The 22,224-nt window shown below is 38.5% G+C and overlaps 1 protein-coding gene across 1 annotated transcript in view; it reads left to right on the top strand.

Annotated features, from left to right (window-relative positions):
* Positions 1 to 539: 539 nt before the first annotated feature.
* SMAD9 (SMAD family member 9) overlaps positions 540 to 22,224 on the top strand; it is a 69,213-nt gene continuing 47,528 nt past the window's right edge. Inside the window, 2 exon segments of the mRNA XM_082700481.1 lie at positions 540 to 5,279; positions 5,841 to 6,050. The gene's annotated coding sequence lies outside the window, so the exon portion shown is untranslated.

Here is a 22,224-nt window from a genome sequence, read left to right as displayed (position 1 = left end):
TCTGTGAAGGAAGGGACCATGCTTCATCTTTTCCTTTCCCTTAATGCCGCCCACAGTGCCTAGCATAGTGCTCAGTCAATAAATAGTAATTAAGTGACACATCTTTCACTGAACCCATGTTTGTTTGTTTTTTCTTCTGAAATAAAATCTGTAAAAGAGTTTCCCCCATACAGTACGTCTTAGCGGTGCATCTTTCAAGAAGCCAGTGTTGAACTTGAGCTGAGGACTTTGTTCAGAGGCTGTGGAGAGCTGGCCCTGAAAAGCCTCCAGTTCAGTCAAGCCTCTTCTGAATATTGTGGCTGAGCATTATAGTCAGGAAAGCTTATGTGATACTCTTATTGCATTAGCAATTTTCCATATCAGATTCACTAAAGACACAATGGAAACCATTTAGGAAAAAAAAGACCCAACAACAAAAACAAAAACCCCAGATTTTGATGTGATATGACTACCACAATGAAACTCTAATGTAATTCCACAGAAAATCGTGAACAGGATATGCTAACCCCTCTCCCCAACCCCATAGCCACATAAAAATTGATACCATTTTTAATGTATATGTTTCAAACTATGGTCACAAAAGAAAAAGCAGACCGCTACTGAGATGAATTTCTGTTTAGGTCAGGTTGGTTGTATAAAGAGTCTTATCAATCAGCCTTGTTAGAGAACTGACTCTCCTTTCTGTTCCGTGCTCATTGTGTTAATAAACGATACTAAATCATTTCTTAAAATACGTCATATTCTGTTAAGTGACTCAGAATTAATAGAGATAGTGTAATATAAAAATATAATTTGTGTATAAATATCATGCCCCTATAATACATTCAATTTTACAGTTTTAGTTGGGAAGTCTAATCAACTCAAAACCAATTTTCTGAGATTCAAAGAGACTCTGACATAAAATTTAAATTTATAACTTAAGATGAAATGCAGAAACAGTAAGAAACAAAGTATAAATGTGTATGTTCTGTATCATTTTAGAAGTCATAAACATTGAAAAGATTTTGGTTCTTCCCCTTCATTCTCTAACCCTATTTAATTCAAAGATAAAAATTTAACCCATAAAATAAATGTAAAGGAGTCCTACAAAGTCTGATTTTTCCTATAAAGACAATTCTGATTTCTTTCTTGGGGGGGGGGTAGTATTAAATGTCAATTTTTTTCTCTCTTTTTTATTCTGATTACCAGATATCACTGGTGGCATTGCTTTAGTATATGAATTTCCACATAGGGAAATTTAATATTTGATCACTTCCCCTTCCCCTTTTTCAAATTTAATTTTGAAGGACTATACATGGAAAACATGTATTCCTCAGTCATGAAATGGGTTTAGTGAAAAGTAGTCTTGGACTTATAAACACTGACATCACTAAGGATGACCATTCATCCCAGAACTCTAATGACCTGGAGAAAACTCCAGTTTTCAACCACTGCACAAATAATCTGTAAAGTGAGCGTGTGTTCTGGGGGCCACCCAGATGGCTTGACATTAGAGATTGCTTCAGGAACAATCTAGAGGGAGGCTTTGGGAGTAGTGGAAGTGTGAACACTGAGTAGCAACAGCTAACATTCACTGCTTCTGAGGGTGCTTCCTCAGCTAGGCTGGGCCATGAGCTCGCTTGATCCCAACTCTGCTTTATCCCAAGGAATATCATTTTCCATGTAGCCTAATATTTTTCTTTTTTAATCTGTTAAATTGCTCGGAAGCTGGTCAAATGTTGAGTTGCTTTAGTTAGTGTGTATGTAACTGTATGTTTTGATTTGATTTGATGAAATGCAGACATTGTGACATGGGTAGGGTAAGAGATTGATGTGGAACTGTCGTTTGGGACCATTTATCAGAAGAGGCGTGAAAGATTTTTAACTTAAGTACTTGTGGGTTGTGGAAGGTCTGGAGCAGATTTGCAGATTTTTTTTTTTTTTTTTTAATGGAGAGTTTGATGGATGGTGAAATTCAACTGAAGTGCTGGGAGTTGCTTTCTGAATTCTTGTATCTAAATTTAACTGACTTGGGAGCCACACATTTCAGAAAATAACTTCAAGAAGGATTCACAGATTCCATCAGAGTTTTCCATCTCATGGTAGAATGTTTGACTTCTCTTCACACTTCACTCTAAATCCATTAATCCATATTCCCATATTCCTTTTTTTCTTTGCGGGGAATCACACAGGAGAGAACTGGAGTTTGACTGCGTAGGAAAAAGCGTTCATTGAAAATCTTGTGCATTGGGGTAGTTGTAAGGATTCGAGACACCTTAGCTTGGACAAGCTTACTCCTGCCGAAGACTGACATTGCTTATTTAGGCTGGTGTCAGCAGTATTAGAGGCTAATTAGGAGTTCAGAGGGTCTCAGTGGGCTGGCCAGGGAATCTAATCAGCACTCAGAACATTGTTTGTCTGGAAAAATGAATTCCAGTTTCCAAATGACTCCCCAGAAATTGGCACAACATGTTCACAAAATGGCACTGCTGGTGATTAATGGTTATGAAGAATGATATGGGATTATTGTTAGTTATGATTAATGGTTTGATTAATGATATGAGTGACTATTAGAAGCCAGTGAATGTGGAAGATGCGAAAATGTGTTGAAGCTAAAGAGATTTTAGTTCTCCTGTGGTTTTCCTTAACTTGCTGATGCATTGATATTATTCTTTCCTTGTTATGTGGTGGTAGTAGAAATTCATTTCTGGGAGCAAAAATTAGATCAGGTGTTTGTCAAAGAGAAACCTTTGTGTACAGAAATGCTTCCCTTAGGGCTTCTTGGTTAATTGTGTTGACACAAAGCAGTCATTAGGTGTGGGCTATGTTTGCAAACAATGGCAAGTCAGTGCCTAGGTGTTACTTCAAAGGAGTGGCACTTCCTTTCTGTTGTCATTAATTTAAGCTGACTGCAAATACACATTTTTTTTCAAGACATTGTATGGATTATGTTTAGGGTTTTAAAATGTGATTTTGTTGATGTAGTCATTACACTAGAAAGTTAGATAAAATCTGAGCAGCTTATATAGTTTTATTCATTCAATCATTGTTTACTCTGTGCCTTGAGTAATTGCACTGCCTAGAAGGCCCCTAACCCTAAGGACCATTAACAAAATAAAGTACCAAAGGAAAATAAAATCAGGATTTCATAGCCTAATTAGAAAGAGAGAGATCAGGAAAGCAAATATCAAAATATTTACCCAGTAGTTTCTTTATGCAAAAAAAGGGGGGCAATCTATTTGGATTTCTGTATATTTTTCCTGGTTAGAATTCCATTTTTACTGTGTGTGTATTTTGAATCACCCATGACAAGGATAATTATAGTGGTCCCATATGGGGTTTTAGGAGTCAAAATAAAAGTGAAATACAAAGTGTAAGGGGAATAGAGATTGTTGCACCAGGTCCTTGTTTAGAAGTGAAGGATGCTGAAGACATCCCTGGGCCTGGAATTGTACTAATGTGTCTGTGGGGACAAGAGCCTTTGCTTCTCTGGTTTTCCCTCTTAACCTCTACTGGCTCAAGAGTGAGCGTGCATGGCCCCTCCTACAGGAAGTCACCCCTGGTCCTTTTAATAGCAGTTGTAATCTATCACCTGTCTGGCATTAATGTGTTTAGATTCTGTCTCCACTCCTGTCTCTACAACTGTACTATCAGAAAGAGAAGGGGCCAGCATCTAGCATAGATGTCTGGCTCATTGCTGATTCTTGCTCGATTTCATTTCTTCCTTCAACCACCGTCCTCTCTCTTCCCTAAGATACTGTAGAAGAAGGCAGAAGGAAGGGTTAGGCATTTGGATTTTACTCTGTAAGCAAGAGAAAACTATTAAATTTTAACCTGTGGGCAAAAGAGAAATCCCCAAAGGGTTTGAACGGGTGAATCACATCATCAGATGTGTGTGTGAAGGAGATTAGAGACCAATGGAAGGGGCGTGGTGCTTCTAAATGGCCACATGGACACCTAGCAAAGCTGGTGAGATGGCGGTTGACACACCATCTGCACTGCTGCATGAATGTCTTTGGCAATTAAAAATCTGAACTTTCCCAAAGAGCAATCTTGAACACAGTTATCAGTGATTCTTTTCCCTCTGTTTATAATCTCCACCACTCAAGCAGCTCTTGGTCAGGAAACTCAACCTCCCACAACACACATGCATCAGTAAAACTTTAAAAGTTACCCACACGCCATTTAAAAAAATAATTTAAAATATTATTTATAGCCATTTCACACTTTGCAGGTGTTTCCATACAGGTCAGTGTGCAATATGACAGCACCTTAAGTAGAAAGACTATGCACAGGAAGGAGGAAATGCATTATATGGTTCTACCTGTCCCAGGAGTTTGTTATCTTACATTAGCAAAGCAGTGAGCTGTAGGTCGAAAGGTAGCCCAATTACATAGGCCTTAATAATACAGTAGATATTGTTATTGATAATAACAATATTACCTTCATTCATGCAGCATTTATTGTATGCCAAACCTAGCGTTACGCAATTCAGACCATTCTGTGGCATAGCCTGGGGTTTTCCCTAGGAGCTGGGTGTCTCTGGGGAAAACAAGTAACAAATATAAAGAAGCAAGTGTCCTCTGTGCTTTCAAGAAGGTATATATATGCCGGGTGCTGTGGAAGCCCAGAAGAGCTGTGGATAGCTCATTAACGCTGCTGCCTGGGGCCGTGGGGAGGTTTCCAGGATGTCACTATGCACAGGTCCCAGGGCAGAGGGGAGGCAGTGAAGACAAAAGGAATGAGGATTGATGAGACAGAGAATGTAGTTTGAGGAGAAAGATTTTGAAGAGCCTGGTTTGAAAGTGATGTTAAAAGTACTAACTCTTACCCAGGATACTGTTTTTTTGTTTTTGTTTTTGTTTTTTTTGGAGGTGGGGGGATGGGTGGTTTCCATGTAAAATATATAAATGCATGCGCATAGTAGAAATTTGGAGACAGAGTGCCTGGCTGGTTTAGTCAGTGGAGCATGCAACTCTTGATTTTGGGGCTGTGAGTTGGGGCCCCACATTGGGTATAGAGATTACTTAAAATAAAATCTTCAGAAAAAAAAAAGAAATTGGACAATTCTATATATGCATGTATGTGACAAACATTTTATTTTATTTTTAAAGATTTTATTTATTTATTTGACAGACAGATCACAAGTAGGCAGAGAGTAAGGCAGGCAGAGAGATGGGGAAGCAGGCTCCCTGCTGAGCAGAGAGCCTGGTGTGGGGCTCAATCCCAGGACCCTGGGAGCATGACCTGAGCTGAAGACAGAGGCTTTAACCCACTGAGCCACCCAGGTACCCCTACATGTATGTGACAAACATTCTAAAGCACAAATACAACACTTTTAATCCCAAGCCCTAGAAATAGTTTCCGTCCCATTCTGCTTCGGTCTCACAGCAAGATACGTCACTAAAAAGTGTGACAGGATCTGCTCTGGACTTGGAAAGACAGGGCAATAGTGGCCCAACGGGGAGGGTACTTTCTTGGGGGTGAGTGGATGTGGGGAGGCCCAGAAGGACATACTCATGAGGGATGTCCAGGATGGGGCATAGCTACGGAAATATGTGGGAGGGTCCATCCAGGGGATTTAATGACCTATTGAATGTGGCCTTGAGGAAGAAGATTTCCCTGGGGTTTTTCTGAGTCTTTTTCTTGCTCAGGCAAGTGTAGTGTTATACAGAATGGTTTTACTACCCTTCAAGTCCTCTCTGCTCTGTCTGTCCATCCCTCCCTCTCCCCAGGTCTTGGCATGGAGTTCATTACTACATTGGAATGAATGTATTGCATTTAAGGATCCTGGAGTGTAGAAGTCAGTGGTGGTCAAATTTTAATTTTAAAAAAAAAAAAAATTTTTTTTTTTTTTTGAGTCAACAGGGCCCTTTTATCAAAGAAGCCTCATTAAGTAAAGCTGAATGAAGAGGGCTGCTTTGGTGGATGGTGGCATCTGCAGAGGGACAAAGTCGAGAGCTTTGCCCTCCCCCTGGAGTCCAGCTCTGCCCTGCTGTCTTGCTGCTGCGTCTGACCGAGTCTCTCTGCGGTCTCCAGATTTCTGAAGAACACCGTTTACAAATTGCTCGGTAAGCAAGGCTGGAGCTGGAAGGAAGGTCTGGTCGTTCCCAGATCCAGTGACCTCAAACTCTTGTACTTCTGAGACCTGCTGTCTGTTTTTCAGTAGTTCTTCTGTTTGTCAGTTTGGTTTGGTTTGGCTTGTTTTGGTCCCTTCCCTTGGGGTCCAGCTGCCAGCTTTGATTTCATTTTGCTGTCACGTGCCCCCAGGAGCATCTCCTCATCCTTCTCCCAGTGTGCTGCTCTAGTGTGCTGTAAACTTGGAAATCATATAAACATGCTTGTTTAAATGTAGCCAAAGGCAGTTGCAAGTAGGTCCTATGTGAGCTTTTCTGTGCAGACTCCGTAAGACCTCCTTTGGCAGGTAGACATTTGCTTGTTGCTTGTTCTCAGTTAGGTTTTGCACAGGTGGAACTGCTGGATAGTCAGATTTTATACAGTGATCACCTCATGTCTCTCAGGGTCTATTTATCTTCTCGCCTTCTCCCTCAGAACTATATAGAAAGTATAAATTATGGCCTCAGAAATATCTGTCCCCTAGCCCTGCTGGGTGAATAGTAGCATTTCATGCTGAGTAGGCAGAAAATGATGCCATTAAATAAATAATAATAAGTTTGATTCCTAATGCAATGCTAGTATGTTGAGATACTGTTTTTCTTTTTATGTGAACATTGATCCTCTTTTTTTCCTTTTTTTGCCTCTGATCTTTCTTTGAGGTTGTTTTACTTTATCTTTCTTCCTTTCTTCTTTTTTGGCACCTTTACTTCTATAATAAGGCATGTAGGAGGAATAAGCAGAAGTAGAACTACTTGTTAATAATAAAAAATAGTTATCGTTACATTAATTTACAGTTTTCAGACTGTTTTTGCATGCTTCCTTTCAGTACGAAAAGTAATAATTTTTGTTCCAGTTTTGCAGCAGAGGAAACAGGATCAAAGTGGTTAATTACTTAACGGTCACACTTAGTGATGGAGCTAGCATTCAGACTCAAGTCTTCTTTGCCCAAATATTCATTATATCATGTTGCATCCTGTTCCTGGAGACACTAGTTACCTTGTGGGCCCTTTTAAACTTGAATAATAAAATACCACATTTGTGGGGTGGTATATAATATCTCCAAACATATGCTGACAATGAGAAGAACGTAGTATGGAATGCTAGAAACTTAGGCAGTAACCTTTTCAAGACAGTGTTGATGTTCTCTTACAAAAGTCTTATGAGTTACTTACCCTTAATTTTTTTTTTTTTTAGGCTTTTATTTATTTATTTGATGGAGAGAGACATAGCGAGAGAGGAAATACAAGCAGAGGGAGCAGGACAGGGAGAAGTAGGCCTCTGGTTAAGCAGGGAGCTCAATGCAGGCCTCGATCCCAGGACACTGGGATCATGACACTTAATGATTGAGCCACCCAGGTGCCCTTAATCATGTTCTAAATATTGAGAATACTACTTTAAAAAAAATTTATAGCATTCTGAATCTACTTTAAAAGCGGCCCAAATGATTAGGCATGTTTGTTAGATCCCCTGTTTGCTGCTCTAATGTCTATTCCTCTTTCCTTTCACGACATTTGTCATAAATAAAATATCAAACAGGCAAAAGAATCATAATTCTGTCTCCAAAAGAAGTGGTACTCTGCAACAATAAAAAAATTCTCTTTATTTATTTTTTATTTATTTATTTTTAAAGATTTTATTTATTTGTCAGAGAGAGCGAGAGCGAGCATAGGCAGAGTGGCAGGCAGAGTCAGAGGGAGAAGCAGGCTCCCTGCGGAGCAAGGAACCCCTTGTGGGACTCGATCCCATGATGCTGGGATCATGACCCAAGCCAAAGGCAGCTGTTTAACCAACTGAGCCACCCAGGCGTCCCTATTTTTTATTTTTTAAATGTATTTTTTTTTTTTTTTTTTTTTTTTTAAAGATTTTATTTATTTATTTGACAGACAGAGATCACAAGCAGGCAGAGAGGCAGGCGGAGAGAGAGAGGAGGAAGCAGGCTCCCTGCCCAGCAGAGAGCCTGATGCGGGACTCGATCCCAGGACCCCGAGATCATGACCTGAGCCGAAGGCAGTGGCTTAACCCACTGAGCCACCCAGGCGCCCTTAAATGTATTTTTAAAAATATTTTATTTATTTATTTGACAGAGATCACAAGTAGGCAGAGAGGTAGGCAGAGAGAGAGAGAGGAGACAGCAGGCTCCCTGCTGAGCAGAGAGCCCGAGGCGGTGCTTGATCCCAGGACCCTGGGATCATGACCTGAGCCGAAGGCAGAGGCTTTAACCCATTGAGCCATCCAGATGCCCCAGTCTTTATTTTAAAAAATAATTCTAAATTTCCACTGAAACTTAAGAAATAATGTCCAGTCAGCATTGACATTCTAGCTGAAAAATCAAACTAGAGGAGTGGTTGAGAGAACCGTATCCCAGGGATTTAGGTGAATGTAAATCAAAACTTTCCCAGTGGCTTATTAAGTATAAATGCCGGTGACACCAGCCTCAGGACTTCCTGTCATGAGTACAAGCCTGCCTAGCACGGTAACCCTGTCTGGGTTTAGTCAGAACACATCATTTTTAGTCAGGGACTTTTGTTTTATGTGAAATTCAGTATTAACATAAAAAGTGTTTTTTGGACTTCTGTTTTAAAATGAGATTACATAGGGCGCATGGATGTGGCTCAGTCATTAAGCATCTGCCTTCGGATCACGTTGTAATCCAGGGGTCCCGGGATCGAGTCTCACATTCCCCCTTTCCCACTCCCCCTACTTGTGTTCCCTCTCTCGCTGTGTCTCTCTCTGTCAAATAAATAAAATCTTTAAAAAATAAAAATAAAATAAAATGAGATTGCGTGTGTGCGTTAGGCATTATGAGGTTTTTGATATATTCGTGGGCTTTTATTGAATGTGACCCTTGCAGTCATTACGTAGTGACACTGGGCCACAGTTAATCCAAATCCAGAAATGAGGATAAAAATTAGCTTCAGATATTCTTGTACTTAGTTGTGTATTATAGGATAAATTTATTAACCCAAGAATATTTTCTTGCAGTAGATTCTGTTACATTTCTATTCCAGGAGGGATCGTAAAGTTTTATGAAAGAGTGAATTTCAAAATCTGTGGACTTCCTAATGGATTTGAAGTCATATAGATTTTGGACTATTAGTAGATTTTATTACAACTTTAAATGTCAGGTGTGGGGTACCTGGCTCAGTTGGTTAAGCATTGGACTCCTGATTTTGGCTCAGGTCTTGATCTCAGGGTCTTGAGATCAAGCCTCAGGCTGCCTGCTTAGTGCAGAACTGCTTGTCTCCCCTTCCCCTACCTCCTTACTCACCTCCTCCCCTCCTTCTCCATTGCCGCCCCACACTCAGGCTCTCTCTTTTTCAAATAAATAAATCTCTCATAAAAAGAAAATCTTTAGGGACGCCTGGGTGGCTCAGTTGGTTAAGCAGCTGCCTTCGGCTCAGGTCATGATCCCAGCGTCCTGGAATCGAGTCCCACATCGGGCTCCTCGCTCAGCAGGGAGCCTGCTTCTCCCTCTGCCTCTGCCTGCCATTCTGTCTGCCTGTGCTCGCTCTCTTTCCCTCTCTCTCTGTCTGATAAATAAAATCTTTAAAAAAAAAAATCTTTAATAAATACACATCAGATGTATTGGTGCATGGAAAGATTGAGATTTCTGCTTTCTTTCAGAATGCTCACAGTTGAATCTGTGGATGTTTGTTGAACGCAATTATTTGTTTTCAAGGAATTTTATAGTTTATATTACAAAAATAATATAAATTCCAAGAAAATAAAGCTCAATAATGTTGATTGATACTATGCAAAATTGGTATTGGCTGGTTCTGGGATAAAAAATACACTTCATTTTAAAAATAAGCTTTCTGGACATTGTTCGTATTTTCCCTTTTTTCTTAGGGTAGAAGCAAATGATACTTTAAAAATAGTACTTCCTTTCTCTCCTAAGCTATGGCCATCAAAGAAAATTGATATGTTTACATGAATCAGCATTAAGTGGAAGAAAGGATCTGAAAGGCAGGCAGAATGCCAGAGAGTGTACAAAACTGTGCTTGTCTTTCACTGAGTATGGGCTTTGGAAGGAGATTATCCTATATAATTGGGCCTGGGGTGTGTGTGATTTCCTAGCATTTTATGTTATGGGGGATTTTAATTTCTTTCAAGGATTCCTTGTACCAATGGCACATTATTTTCCATCTCGAAATTAGATTTAAAAAAAAAATACCCTCAGGTTTTTGTAGAGGGAGACATTATTTGTAAAATCCCTTGAAGGTAGTGATGAAGCAAATTGTTATAACATTTGGAGTAAGGCTTTTCTTTATTGTGGTAAAAATACATAAAATTTACCATTTTTACCATTTAAGTATACAAATCAGTAGCATTAAATTCATAACATTATTGTGCAGCTATCACTACCAGCCTTCTCCAGAACCTTTTCACCCTCCCACGCTGTAACTCTGTCTCCATTTAACAGAACTCCCCATTCCCCTTTCTCCGAGTTCCTAGTAACCTCTGTTCTACTTTAGATCTTCATAAACCTGCCTATCCTAGTTACCTAATATAAGTGGAGTCAAACAAAATTTGCTTTTTTGTGTCTAGCTCATTTTATTAGTATAACTTCTTCAAATTTTATTCATTATGTAGCCTGTATCAGAATTTCCTTCCTTTTTAAAGCTGAATATTATTGCTTGGTGCATATCTACCACATTTTGTTTATCCGGTCATCTGTTCATGGACACTTAGGTTGTTTCCCTCCTTTTGGCTGTCGTGAGTAATACTACTGTGAATACTGGTGTACAAGCATCTGAATACCTGTTTTCAGTTATTTTGTGTGTATATATCTAGGAGTGCAATTACTGGGTCATTTGGTAATCCTACATTTAATTTTTGAGGAGCTGCCAAACTGTTTGACACAGTGTCTGAGCCATTTCTTATTCTCACTAACAATACACAAAGATTGTCATTTTCCATATCCTTGCCAAGACTTATAATAAGTTTCTGTTTTGTTGATCATAGCTATCCTAATGATTATGAAGTAGTATCTCATTGTGGTTTAGATTTGCGTTTCCCTAATGACTATTGATGTTATCATGCAATCATATTGTTGACCATTTATATATCTTCTTTGGAGAAAAGTCTATTCCTAGTGCTTTGTCCACTTTTGAATTATACTGTTTGTTTTTTGGTTGTTGAGTTAAAAGAGTTCTTTATATATTCAGGATGTAAATCCTTATCAGCTATATGAGTTACATGGAATGTTATTTTGAATGGAAAATTTCTAAAACATCTTGTAAATATATTTTCCACCTACTTCTGTATGTGATTTTTTACATTGAAGAATTAATTCACAACATGTGGTCATATAAATGGAGGGAATCACATATTTTTTAAAAAATTCTTTGCTTTTAAAGCCTACCAGCCGTAGATCACATTAATTTTGAACAAATCAAGGTTAGATTAGAGGATATCTAGCCAGGATAAGAGATCACAATTCAGTGTGTGGTATAACTTCCAGTGAAACAGCATTTAAACTGCAAATGAAATTAGAAGGGAGGTTTGGCCTTTGTAGGTTTAGAAATTTGGATCACTGAAGAAAAATTAGCTGTCATCTTTTAGAGTCTGTTTTTTTCCCCTCAGTGTCCTCCTTATTTAAAAATGTTCATGAGAGTTGTAAAACACCTACATGAGAAATAGGAATTTTTAAGACTTGGTTCTAGTTCCACTTTTGACATATTGATATATTGATAGTGTTGAAACTCCAGAAACAACTAAACCAAAAACTAAGGACATTAAAAAAAATTTAAGACCTTTTGAACAAGAAAAGGATGATAGATATTTTTAGTCTCACTTATAAATAGAATCTTAAAAAAAAAAAAACCAAAAGCCGGGTTTATAGAATAGATATGTGGTTGCTGGAGGCTGGGGATGTGATGTGGTCAAAATGGGTGAAGGGGCCCAAAAGGTAGAAACTTCCTGTTGTAAAATAAATCATGGAATGGAACGGAATGGTGAGATAGTTAATACTGTATTCTATATTTGAATGTTGCTAAGAGAGTCGATCTTAAAAGTTACATCACAAGAAAAAACTGGTGACAGATGTCAACTGTGCTTACTGTGATCAGTTTGTAATATATACAATATTGAATTACTGTGTTGTACATCTGAAATGAATATAATGCTTTATGTCAATTATATCTCAATCAATGGAGATTATAGGAAGAATAGATTAGAGGAGAGAAAGAACAGGATTAGAGGGGAATGACCAGAAATAAAAATCTAGCAGTGTCTCCTGGCACTGGGGGCAAGACAATTCTTTGTTATGGGAGCTGTTCTCTGAGATGTTTAGCAGCGTCTCTGGCCTCTATGCCCTGGATGCCAGTGGGCCCCTCTCTTTCCAGCCAACTTGTGGAGCCAGAAATGTCTCCAGACATGGCCAAGAGACTCACAGGGAGTAAGTCATCCCTCAGAGAGAACCAGTAGTCTAGGGTGATGAGAGCCTGAGCTGAGTTCTAACAGCAGAATGGTGATGAAAAGGTGGGGGGAAAAAAGAAAGCGAAATTTTGAGTACAGGAGAGGAAGAAATTTTCTGGTAGTTAAAATTTATTAAATATCTACTATTTCCCAGTCATCGGCACTAGGTGATATAACATAATAAAGGTCATTTAACATAATTAGTAATAAATATTTATTAAGTGCCAATCTTAGGCAAAACATTGGTGCTACACAGGTGAACAAGACAGTCAAGTTCTTAAAGACTCTGCCATTTAATAGAAGAGAGATATCTGAACAGACAAGTTATGATCCAAAGTGAAAATCGTCATGTGTGTAAGGTACTGACTGAGAGGAGCATTCTGTCTGGGGAAGTCACAGAGGCCTACAAGACCCGAGCTGCATTTGAAGGAGAAATAGCAATTTCGCCTGCTGGAGTGGATTTTGTAGGGGTGGTGGTGAACTGCCCCATGGTCTTTTTTTTTAGTTGCTAAGATGAAGACCAAGTTGAGGCAAAACTCTCTCCAGGCTGTCACTGCTGTCCAGGGAATAAAACTCCCGGATGGTAATTAAACCTAGGATGATTGCCTGGGGCAATTGTGCATTTTCCCTGAGGCATGAGTAGAGCAATTAGCACCTGGCAAATCCCAGAGATATGCAGTTTTAGTGCTAGTTTATATATTTCACATATTGTGTTAAATCATCATCAGCGCCAAGAGGATAAGGAGATGCATATCTAAATCCCCTAATAAGTCAAACTCTGCCAAATTATATTGATAACACTTTGTTGATTTTTAACAGGTTAAATAAGAGGCATATTTGCATCATGTGGTTAACAGTTTTTTTTGTTTTTTTTTTTTACCAGTAGGTGTACTGTAATGGAACCTAGAAACAGATGGAACCATATGGCTTTATTTGTGGAGTGGCATATATTGTTTAATCTCAAGGCAGCAGTATTTGCTATTATGTAAGAAAAATGCAATTATTCAGTGGCAGTTTATATAATATATATTCAAGAGGAATGATCTCTTCATCCTTCCTTAATGATTTACATTTTAAAAATTTTGCAAATTGAAAAAAGTAACAAACACCAAAGAAGGGACGCCTGGGTGGCTCAGTGGGTTAAGCCGCTGCCTTCGGCTCAGGTCATGATCTCAGGGTCCTGGGATCGAGTCCCGTATCGGGCTCTCTGCTCAGCAGGGAGCCTGCTTCCCTCTCTCTCTCTCCTGCTTCCCTCTCTCTCTCTCTCCTGCCTCTCCATCTACTTGTGATTTCTCTCTGTCAAATAAATAAATAAAATCTTTGGAAAAAAAAAAAAAAACACCAAAGAAAATTTGCCAATGCATTTATCGTGAGCTGTTCTACATGTACTCTAGCTCTGCTCTTTATTCACTGGCTTGGGTCCCATTAGTAACAATAGTGTTCAGACTTGCTGATGTCACTACCCAGTTATTTCATTTGACTAAATGTGATAGATGTATTTATTTAAGATTTTGTTCAAATTTTTTTTAAAGGTCAGTATGGTACTTTTACATTTCAAGGAATGTTGTGTGATATGATTGTGAAATTACATTAACTTATCAACAGTACTTATTTACATATGCTAAAAGCTGTGCAGACTCTTGAGATAAGATGCAAAAGCTATTTGTCCTTTCAGTTCACAGAAAACAATTCATGGTTATTCATTCTGTTTCATCTTATCTTCAAAAAATATAAAATGTTCAACATGATATTAACTACATGATTTTTAGATTTAGTACATTTGAATTGCTGACGACTGACTCATACACTAGAATGGTTACTGCTGCCCATGCCCTCCTGCCAGTATGGTTTCGAAAGGGTCCCTTGGCACTGGAGCCTGAGGCCTTAAGTCGCCCCTCCTTCCTGCCCTTTCAACTCTTCTTTGACCAGAATTGCTCAACCATGGTTATCTCTTCCTCTCCTCACCTCTCCTCCTCCCACCCCCACGCTTTTCTGGGAGCTGTGAATGATTCTATCTTCTCAAGAGCCCATTCATTCCTTTAGCAAATACTAAACACCTGCTACATGCTAGGCTTTAACTCTATGTGCTGGGGTGCAGAGGTGGACAAAAAATTCACATCCTAATAGAGTTTGTGTTGGGGGGAGGAAAAAGAGACAATGAACAATATAAATGAGTAAAATGCAAAGCAGTCTCAAAAAGGGTGAACAAAGTTGGAAAGCTCACACTTCCTAGTTTGAAACATCTTAAAAAGGTACAGTAATGAAAACTGTGGAATTGGCAAAGGAAAGGCATAGAGATCAATGGAATAGAATTTAAAGTCCAGAAATCCAAGCATCTGTGGCCAACTGATTTTTGACAAAGGTGTTAAAACCATTCAGTAGTGAAAGAATAGTCTCCAACAAATGTTACTGGGAAAACTGGATAGCGATATGCAAAGCAATGAAGTTGGACCCCTACCTGACACTATTTCCAGTTAACTGAAAGTGATGAATGACCTAAATATAAGAGCTGAAACTATAAAGTTCTTTAAAGAAGTCAGAGGGGTTAATCTTTGTGACCTTGGATTTGGCAGTGGATTCTTACATATGATACTAAAAGCATAAGCAACAAAAGAAAAAATGAATACATTTGATATCAAAATTAAAAACTTTTGCACTTCAGGGAGCATTATCATGAGAGCAAAAAGGCAACATATAGAAAGAGGGTAATATTTGCAAATCATATATCTCAGTATTTATATATCCAGAATGTATTTTTTAAAAACTCAAAAAACCTCTCAAAAAATAAAAACCTCATAAAGCAACATTAAAAAAAAAACACAATTTAAAAATGGGGGAAGGGGGGGACCTGGGTGGCTTAGTCGGTTAAGCATCTGAATCTTGATCTCAGGGTTGTGAGTTCTAGCCCTGGTTGAGCTCCATTCTATGCTGTGGAACCCACCCTAAAAATAAATAAATAAATAGATAGATAGATAGATAAAAGACGTAAGGGACTTGAGCGACATTTCAGAAGATATACCAATGGCCAATAAGCTTGTGAACACATGCTCAACACTATTAACCATTAGGGAAATTGAATGTAAAATGGTTCATCTGCTGTAGAAAATAGCTTGGCAGTCTCTCAAAATGTTAAGCATAAAATTACCATGTGATCCAGCAGTTCTCCTAGGTTTATACCCAAAAGAATTGAGAAGAGGGGCTCAAACAAATACCAGTACAAAAATGTTCATAGCAGTACTGTTTATTATAGTCTGAAAGTAGAAACAATTCAAAGGTCAATTAATGGTTGACTTGATGAATAAATTGCTCTCTATATATGCATACACACATACACACACACTCAATGAAAAAATATTAGCCATAAAAAGGAATGAAATACTGATATCTACTACCATGGGGATGAACTCTGAAAACATGTCAAGTGAAAGAAGCCAGATACAAAGGCCAGGTATTGCATGATTCCATTTATATGCAATAAGCAGAATAGGTTTCAGCCATAGAAATAGAGCACAAGTAGAATATTACCAGGGTCAGGGGCCTGATAGTAGGGGTAGGACCTGGAAATGAGGAGAAATTGTATAATAGCTATAGGGTTTTCCTTTGGGGTGGTGGGAATGATTTGGAATTAGAGGTAGTTGTACAACATTGTAAATGTACTAACTGCCACTGAATAGTTCACTTTAAAATGAATGATTTTATGTAATGTAAACTTCACTTTAACGTAATTTGGAGAGGGGCACCTGGGTGGCTCAGTGGGTTAAGACTCTGCCTTCGGCTCAGGTCATGATCTCAGGGTTGTGGAATGGAGCCCTTCATCCGGCTCTCTGCTCAGCAGGGAGTCTGCTCCGCACCCCCCCCCACCTGCCTCTCTGCCTGCTTGTGATCTCTGTCTGTCAAATAAATAAAGAAAATCTTTAAAAAAAAAAAAAAGAAATCTTTAAATAAATAAATCCCTTTAAAAAAAAAAGAAAGAAAAGGGGCGCCTGGGTGGCTCAGTGGTTTAAAGCCTCTGCCTTCGGCTCAGGTCATGATCCCAGGGTCCTGGGATCGAGTCCCACATCCAGCTCTCTGCTCTGTGGGGAGTCTGCTTCCTCCTCTCTCTCTGCCTGCCTTTCTGACTCCTTGTGATCTCTGTCAAATAAATAAATAAAATATTAAAAAAACAAAGAAGAAGTTCAAATTTGTAATAGTAGTCATATCAAGAAGCACATGAAGATTTGGGAATTTTGATTGATCAGATGAAATTTAACTAAAAGGACATTTGTGTATGTTTTAATTTTTGTAAGAATAGTAGCTTGATATGAAACTTAAGTAGTTAGAACTGTAAAGTGACTTGACTGATTTACATATGACTAAAGACAAAATGCATCTAGGTTTTTTTTTTTTTTTTTTTTAAAGATTTATTTATTTATTTGACTGAGATCACAAGTAGGCAGAAAGGCAGGCAGAGAGAGAGGAGGAAGCAGGCTCCCTGCTGAGCAGAGAACCTGATGCGGGACTCGATCCCAGGACCCTGGGATTATGACCTGAGCTGAAGGCAGAGGCTTTAACCCACTGAGCCACCCAGGCGCCCCTGCATCTAGGTTTTGTTTTTGTTTTAGAATTTACTCTGAAACTCCAGAAAGCCAGTTTTCTGTATAGGGAGTGCTCTAAATCTGTTTTGTGTTTTTCCAAATTATAGCACAAGAAAGTATTGCAAATGAAGTAAAAATGCAACTTAGAATTAAAATTAAAAGTAAAATATTACTCTGACTACCAAAAACCTTTAAGAAACAAAATATTTAATAACAAAAATGCTTACAATATATCATTCATTGAAATAGGCAGACTGTGAGACATATCTATAAACAAATGCTCTTTTAAAATATGTTTTGTTTATAAAAAAGATTTAAAAATTCACAAAAATGTTAACAATGATTATTCTCTCTGTGTGGATGAACAGTGGTTGTTTGAGGTTTTTTTTTTAATTTTCAGTTTTTTTTTTTCATGAACATGAATTGTTTTTTACTTTTTACTTATTTATTTTTATTTTTTATTTTTTATTTTTTTGTAAAGATTTTATTTATTTACTTGACAGAGAGAGATCACAAGTAGGCAGAGAGGCAGGCAGAGAGAGAGAGAGGAGGAAGCAGGCTCCCTGCTGGGCAGATGCAGGCCTATCCCAGGACCCTGAGATCATGACCTGAGCAGAAGGCAGCGCTTAACTCACTGAGCCACCCAGGTGTCCCATGAATTTTTTTTTAAATCAAGGAGAGGAAAAACTCCCTTTCTATCCCAATTAAAGAAGGAAGTGAGAAAGAAAAGAAGGAAAGGCTAGACAGGACAGGGAAAGTAAGAGAAGATAGGAAATTCTTAACATTTACAAACATGCTACACAGAGTTCTGGTACATTTTTTTTTTTAATAATTTTTTATTTCTGGTACATTTTTAAATGAGAATGTTAGTAGTTGGGTGCCTGGGTGGCTCAGTTGTTAAGTGTCTGCCTTTGGGTCAGGTCATGATCTCGGGGTCCTGGATCGAGCCCCACCTCAGGCTGTGTGCTCAGCGAGAAGCCTGCTTCTCCCTCTCCCCCATGCTTGTGTTCCCTTTTTGACTGTCTCTCTCTCGGTCAAATAAAGGAATAAAATCTTAAAAAAAAAAAAAAAAAGACAGTGTTGGTAGAGGTGTGTATTAGAAACCTGGTGATTTGTAGAAAGTTTGGGAGAGATGGAAGGAAGTGAGAGAGATGGAGAGGAAGAGATGGTTTTTGAAAGATGTTTAGAAAGTAAACAGTCCACAGGACTGGTAAGAGAGTGGGTAGGATTGGAATGAGAGACTGAGGGAGAGGTCAGTTTTCTTTTTTATATTTGTCAATTTAAAACCAAGTCATTTCAAATCTATTTTGTAACTGTTACTCTTTGGTGTAGGTAGAACTGTGATTCTTCTTTCTGTGACAAAAACTCATGTCTAAGCCCTTTGGCTTTTGCCAAGGTGGTTCAAAATAACACTAAATCACAGAGTTTCAAGCTGCCCAGGAAAATGCTGTTTCTTTCCAATGGGTTAATATCTGAGTACAGAAACCATGATCTAGAGCCTTCTGTTATCTTCAGCCTAAACAACTACCCTGGGTAACTTAAAAAAAAAAAAATCAATCAATCAGTCAATCACTAAATTTTCTATGCCCAGATTTCCAAACTTAATGTGCAGCTGTTAGCAGACCAAGTTCCCTCCCTCTGATTATTTAAGTCCACGGTAAACACATCTTTGTCTGAAATTCCATTTCATTTTCATTTAACACTAATCTAAATCTGAATTTTTAAAGATTTTAAAGCAGAATTATGATTTATGTTAAACCAGGGGTGATTTTTGACACACAGGGTGATTTTTGCCCCCAAGGGAAACCTGACAATATCTGGAGAACTTTTTAGTTGTCGCAGCTTGCGGAGGGTGGTACTACGGACACATAGCGAACAGAAACCAGGGATGCTGCCAGACAGGACAGCCCCAAATCATTAAAATCAAGGGGAGAAAATGCAGTAGTGCTGAGAATGAGAAACCTGTGTAGGACCCTCAGGGGAACTTAGTAAGGGATAGATCCAAATAATTACAGTGTTGTTTATAGTAAAGGGATAGTTAGTCTATATGGATGTAGAGCATCGGGACTCATTAGAAAAAGGATGACCTGGGAAACTGAGAAAGACATGGATTTGAGGGCTTAAGGTTGATGGAGTGATAGAGGGATTAGCTGATTAATCTGACCTAAGGCCAACTAGTGCTGGCTGGAACTGCCTGCAGGAGATGGGGTGGGGGACAGCTAGGCCGTTTATAGAGTCCCTCACCACCAGATCAGGCAGAGAAAGCTGACAGCCATCATTGCCATGAATGTGAAAAAGAGAGTGATGTAAATGAACTGATCATACATCACAGCCAAGGAGTGTTCTTGGGGTGGTACATATATCAGCAAGGGTTTAGATTACTGCCATCTTTTTATTTCGGACACTTAATCAGCTTAATGCCACCCAGGCATCCCTCAATGCCTCTTTTAATGGGTTGGTTCAGGATTTCTAGGGAGACTTCACAGGGAGGTGAAAGGGATAACAACCTCAGAGGAGGTGAAGTTCTCTGCCAGGACCAGAATCAGTGTGAGGCCATGCAGGGTGAGGGGCACATGGAAAGTACAGAGTAGCATCATGAGCAATGGTAGGGATCACATTCACAAAGGCAATCGGGAAGATTCTATGGGTGGGAGTGAACTTTGAAGAGGGGAGATGGAGGTCAGGAAGTACAAAAGGCGAGAATGAAGACAGAGGGCCAGGAAGGGCTAGTAATCCATAACATAATTAATTCTTAGATGCTCACTCAGTGTTCCATGGGTGGCTTGTAAGTTTATAACTTGTGTTTAGTGGATGCTTAAGAGAGGCTCGTTCTTAACCTTTTTGTTCCTTGTTCTGAGGCTCTTCTGATTGTAGATTAGGGTCTTTTTCATAATCTTTGATTGGACTTTGGTTCTTAAATTTTGATCTGCTGAGGAATACTGTTAATTAACAAGAGGGACCATGTTATACATGTCCTCTGATATTTTGTTTTAAATTTATTAAATATTTTACTATATAATAGTTGATACTTTCATTTTTTAAGGGTTTTTTTTTTTTTTTTGAGAGAGAGAGAATAAGAGAGAGAGAGAGAGAGCATGAGAAGGGGGAGGGTCAGAGTGGGAAGCAGGCTCCTCGTTGAGCAGGGAGCCCACTACGGAACTTGATCCCGGGACTCCAGGATCATGACCAGAGCTGAAGGCAGTTGCTTAACCAACTAAGCCACCCGGTGCCCTGATACTTTCAAAAGAATATGTGATACATGTATAAAAATTATGAACATTTTAATAATATATGATAGTATAATAAGATTCAACATTAATAATGCTATATCTACCTGTTGTGCTGCTCCTTTGCCTCAAGTATTAATAGCTTGAATTTTGTGTTTTCACTTCTCTGATAGTTTAACTATAATTTCTTCACATATATATATCTATGATATTTTTTATTTTTAAACTTTAGAAAGATGATTCCATGTTCTGTGTAGTCTTCTAGGCTATGCTTTCTTTTTAAATTTAACATAATGTGTCTAAGATTAATCCTTGTGCATGTAGTTAATATATTTTTATTATTATATAATACTCCACTGTGAGATTTCATACATCCATACTTTAGTTGATGGACGTTTGGGTTGTTTCTGCATTTTAGCTACTTTGAATGATACTGCTATGAATATTATATTTTGTCCAGTAGTGTCATTAGGATAGTGACTTTCAAATGGTTTTGTTTTTAACTATAACCCAACAGGACATACATGTCAATATCTCTCTCTCTCTATGTATCACTTTAAAGCTTTAAGATATATTTTCTCCAATCGCTCTGATAAAATCCAGCCTATTTAAAAAAAAAAACTAATACAGATCCAATAAACTCAATAAATGAACTAATTTCAGTAATCATTTCTCTCTGAGGACTGAAAACCAGTCTAGGGTATATATACTGGGCTGTGAAATTTGCTAGATCCTATGATATTAAAAATTCAACTTTACAGGCACCTGGGTGGCTCAGGGGTTAAAGCCCCTGCCTTCGGCTCAGGTCATGATCTCAGGGTCCTGGGATGGAGCCCCACATGGGCTTTCTGCTCAGCGGGGAGCCTGCTTCCTTCTCTCTCTCTCTCTCTGCCTGCCTCTCTGCCTACTTGTGATCTCTGTCTGTCAAATAAATAAATAAAATCTTAAAAAAAAATTCAGCTTTAAAAAATGATGGCAAATTGTTACCAAAATGAATACTTCACCTATTCCAAATTGTGGTTAATCACATTCTTATCAACCCTTGACGTTTCAGACAAAACTAGGTTTTCAGCAAGAAGTCTATTAACTAAGTAAACCAAATGAGGATATATTAATTATTTTTATGTATGTTCTAACTTTTTTTAAAAGATTTTATTTATTTATTTGACAGACAGATCACAAGTAGGCAGAGAGGCAGAGAGAGAGAGAGGAGGAAGCAGGCTCCCCGCTGAGCAGAGAGCCCGATGCGGGACTCGATTCCGGGACCCCGAGATCATGACCTGAGCCGAAGGCAGCGGCTTAACCCACTGAGCCACCCAGGCGCCCCTGTATGTTCTAATTTTAAAACTAAAAATTTCTTGCTGAATAAAGTGCCAAGACTTCTAGAAGACTAGAGAATACTGAGTCATCCTACAATTTGTTGAGCATTTGCCTAAGGATGTCTTCACATTTTCTTAGCTTAAAAATATATTTTCCTTTTTATTCTCTTCCCTCTGCTGCTTAAATATGCAACTATTGATCTATCTCAGTTGTGGCCTGTGCTTGATTATTTTAAAGTTAAGCATTACTGAGAAATTATCTGGGAAGTAAATGTTAAACATACTGAGAAAATAGCTATGTTGTCCTTGAGTAGTATGACACATTTCATTCTAAAAAGACTGAAATTTTTACGGATGGTTGATGATATCAATTTTAAGGCTCAAAGGATTGGTTAAATGTACATAAAATAGGCTGTTCAATGAAAAATTTTGGTTCACTTTTGGCAAAATGCAGCATTATAGTCCCAGCCTTAAATCTAAGACTGCATTAGTAAGAACTTCATTTAGCTTGCTGTCATTTTAAGGTAGAAGATATCTTTCCTGGTATTTTCTTTGCACTTGCTAAGATAGTGCTTCCCCTCCTGGTGC

Source organism: Mustela nivalis (genome assembly GCF_964662115.1).
Source record: "Mustela nivalis genome assembly, chromosome: 15".
Taxonomy (NCBI): Eukaryota; Metazoa; Chordata; class Mammalia; order Carnivora; family Mustelidae; genus Mustela; species Mustela nivalis.
Note: the sequence above shows the minus strand (reverse complement) of the source record. Positions and strands in the feature narration are given on the sequence as shown.